The 4,058-nt window shown below is 39.1% G+C and overlaps 1 protein-coding gene and 1 long non-coding RNA gene across 2 annotated transcripts in view; one reads left to right on the top strand and one right to left on the bottom strand.

The window, feature by feature from the left end:
- lrrc4cb (leucine rich repeat containing 4C, genome duplicate b) overlaps nucleotides 1-4,058 on the bottom strand; it is a 44,484-nt gene that overhangs the window by 32,307 nt on the left and 8,119 nt on the right. The window lies entirely within an intron of this gene.
- Nucleotides 1-4,058, top strand: part of LOC117946359 — a 13,652-nt gene that overhangs the window by 6,118 nt on the left and 3,476 nt on the right. Inside the window, exon 2 of the long non-coding RNA XR_004657014.1 lies at nucleotides 425-427. This is a non-coding gene — a long non-coding RNA (uncharacterized LOC117946359). The remainder of the gene's footprint in view (nucleotides 1-424; nucleotides 428-4,058) is intronic.

Genomic DNA, 4,058 nt, shown 5'->3' with positions numbered 1-4,058 from the left:
ACAACATTACATGGCCGTCAAGACAAGGCTCTTTCTTTTTCAGTGACTACAATGTTTTCACAGAAAAAGTAGAATCAGATTTTATCTTAATATCAAGTATTATATACATATATATAATTCATAATATCAGACCTGTCTTGCACCCTTGTTAATACTCTTTCGGGGAGGAAAGAAGGGTGAATAAAAAAGAATGAAGAGTCTGAAGCCTGACTGGACACAGAAACAATGTGTGTATTTCTGTATCCAGTGATGCATCCTTATCCAATCAGATGACAGGATCTGTTAATTAAAAACCTTGCACCACAAGTGGTAGGTGGGTTAGTCAAGCAGTGCCGCAGACTCTAATTTTATTAACTGGCCCTTAATGTTAGTCATTTTCATTACCAATGTGTGGATGAGATAAAGACCAGGGGATCCCCCTCAGTTTGTTTCCGTATTCCCCGTCTGGATAATTAAAGTCCAAGCAGCAGGTGCTAGTTAGCAAAGCTTGCAAAATGTAACTTCAGCTGTGTATTCTCAAAGACATTACACGGAAACAAATCACGCTTATTACTGAGCTACAGGTGTGGCAAATAATGAGGCGAGAAGTTTTGCCACTTTTGATGTATGAAGAGCTAAAGAATGAGGGAGGTGACTAATGATTATTTACCTTATTGGTTAATCTCCTGATTACTGCCCTAATTAATAATCCATGTCTCTGTTTAATAAGAGAAAATAGTGAAAGATTCAATTTCAATTCAATTTGTTTTATTTATTTATAGCATCAAATCATAACAGAAGTTATCTCAAGACACTTTACAGATAGATTAGGTATAGACCACACTCTGTAATTTACAAAGCCCCAACAATTCTAGTAATTACCCCAAAAAGGTGATGTCTTAAACATATACTGTATGTATTTACATTACAATGACGTAAATGTGCTGTATTTATATAGCGCTTTTCCAGTCTTAACAACTGCTCAAAGCACTTTTACATCTACAGGAAACACTCACCATTCACACAATGCGGCTGGGGCTGCCGTACAAGGTGCCACCTGCTCATCAGATACACACTCACACACATTCACACTCCGATGCGCAGCACCGGGGGCAACTCAGGGCTCAGTGTCTTGCCCAAGGACACTTCAACAACGACTGCAGGGGCGGGGATCGAACCACCAACCTTCCTATTGGCAGGAAACCGCTCTACCACTGAGCCACAGCCGCCCCTTGATGATGTTAACATATTTGAAAAGCAAACAGTTTTGGTAGTTTGGATGCACATTTTTTCAAATATTTCCACACGTGTTTTTGTGTAAATGCACCGTATGCAGTTTCTGCCCCTTTGGTTCTCTCAATCACAACAACAATCAAAGGAAGAGTCTGTTACGCCGTGCAGTAGTGTGGGATCGGGGGTTGTATTCTTCATTGTTAAACAACCACCATTGTTAATGAAAATCTATTTGACGTGACTCAGGCAGAAATAATGGTCACGGATAAGTTAATGTGTTTTATTCGTGTCATGCTTAGTCGTGTTTATTACCGTTGCCAGGGGCAACTAATGTGTGGTTAACTTGCTAACTTACCATAACCTGGCATCTCAACCGCAAGCATCACATCATTGTCACACACTCTGTCATGCAAATTAGATAGGGAAAGATGGTGGGCGGGGTTAAAAAATGTAGGTTTAACTGACATGCAAGACAAGAACGAAAAACATCATAGGTGAGGTTACAACATTTACGTTTCAGTAACAGGGGATAAGTATGGGACATGAACCCCAATCTCCTGGGTGAAAGTCCTGTGTTGTTTGACCCATCCACCAACCCAACCTGCCTCTTCATGCAGATTTTTGAACTTTCACACTATTCGCTACTAATACTGTGTCATCTTACAGCGCCGCGGTTGAGGCCCAAACAGACGCTAAAGGGGGATTTTTGGGTCGGTATCTGATGCTAAGAGCCACTGACCAAGTGTCGGTATTTGATGAGTTGGGAGTGAGAATGAGTTCACAACTTAACAAAATATATAAGGTATGTCTAATCATTGTTAGACACTTGAATGTGGAAATTTTACATACCTTAAACCCAAGCGTTATTGAGCCATGCACATATGTTTAGATATACATTATGTGCTAAGTTTTGGAGATGTCTGTGTCGGAGATTTTTGCAGCCACCTAGTTTGAGACTAATTGAATCTCCTTTGTAGTTTTCGAAGCATTAAACAAATCAGATTAGAAACAAAACCTCAGTAACAATGTTTCCTTCCAGAAGGAATTGTCCACTTGTCTGGTAACCTACAGATGTACGATATTGTTATTCTGAAACTAATAGCATCTTTTTGTCTAATTTATGGCATATGTCCGTCCTGTAATGCGCCTTCTTCATTCGGTTATTGAGACAGCATTTTAGTATTTAAAAAAAAAAATGTTTTAATGGAAGTTATATTGAATAACAAAATTGTGTCTCGTCTTTTACGGTCCTAACCTGCGGGTCAGCTGATTCAAACATGTTTTAAAGATTTAGTCACTGTAATGAATAACAGATTGTATCGGTATAGACTCAATAGGAGGACTGGAATTGACTGCATACAAATGTGATTGGGACACCCCTCATCTCCGATGATGTAAAATGGTTACAAGATGCAAAAGAAAACAAGGAGAAGATCAAATTGTGTTGTAACTGTCCTTTAAGTACCTCAGCTGCATTGGATACTTGGCGAAAGCTTAATGCTTTGCACAAAAGGGACTTTGTGTTATTATTGAGGATACAAGACAAAGACTGGCATCGTAAGAGCTTTTCTCTTTCTTTGCCTTTGAATTTGAAGGACAAAATGCTCTTGTTGCAAACAATGAGGTTCGCCAATAATGTATTAGTACATGGCAACAAGGGAACAAGATGTTAGAACAGCCTTGTTCAAGCCAAGAAAACACGGTGGTTGAGGAACAGCGTTGTCATAAAACGGGAGAAATGTAGTTGAGGCGACTCTGAGCCACACACTAAAGAGGCAATCTTGTCAGACTTACAAGATTCTCTTCTCGGTTTAGTAGTGTTTGACTTGGCGCCAGTTACTGGGGTTTCATCTTTGCCAATTAAGCCAATCAAATGTATTTACGCAACTAGAATCTGAACGGTTTGCCAACATATTAATGAACTAGATATCCATTTCATTCTTACATTGATTTGTTCACTTCTGTCAATCTACCATGAATCACTCTCTGCTCATAATGAGTTGCAACATGAAAGTCCATGCATGCATGACTCTTACGTCAAGCTGAGATATTCTCATCAAAGACATCTGCTAAATGAACTGGCAGGAGATAACATGTATATTAATATATGGGGAAAGTTAGATAAATAAGGGAAGGTTAGAGAGAGGCAGACAGAAAGAGGCGGGGGGGCATTGAACATGAGAGAGATAGAGACTCATCATGACAGTCATCACGTCAGCTATTATCCCTAATTCTCTAAGGGAATATCTTAGTAAGGCGGAGTAAATTTGAGGCTGATAAGCAGACAATGAGATTTGCCCACGCTTTGAAGCAAAGCCCTTCCAAGAGCTTGCTTTCACCTACTCTAGGTTTGAACTTGACACATCAAATGGCAGAATACTCTAATATAGCTCTCTTTGGTGGATGTCGGACTCTGTAGTTGTGTTTTAAAGCGACATAAGCAGGTGGGTGGCTTACAATATAGATGCATTGTGTTGCACATATAAGCTGCCTGTAGACTTTGCTGTATTTAGAAGTTAAATTGTTTTCTTTTACCCTCTGTTGGGTCTCTAATCCACAAAAAGTTGAGTTAGCTAATATTAGCATGCTAACATGCTTAACACTAGAAGTGCCGGGATTCCATAACTACTAGAACTGCCGTGAGCGGTCATTTTGACCGCCAGATTCCAAATACTATAATCTGTCATGATAAATACCTAATTGCAATATTAATGCAGGTATTGTGTTAGGATACCTTTAGAAAAACGAAATAACACCAAAATGTAGGCTACAATTTAACGAGTTTAATTATATACTTGAGTTGCCCAGGTGTTTCAATTATTCATATTGGCATAGTAAAACTTAAT

This window comes from Etheostoma cragini, chromosome 1 (assembly GCF_013103735.1).
Source record: "Etheostoma cragini isolate CJK2018 chromosome 1, CSU_Ecrag_1.0, whole genome shotgun sequence".
In the NCBI taxonomy this organism is placed as follows: Eukaryota; Metazoa; Chordata; class Actinopteri; order Perciformes; family Percidae; genus Etheostoma; species Etheostoma cragini.
This window is presented reverse-complemented; position numbering and strand designations above follow the sequence as displayed.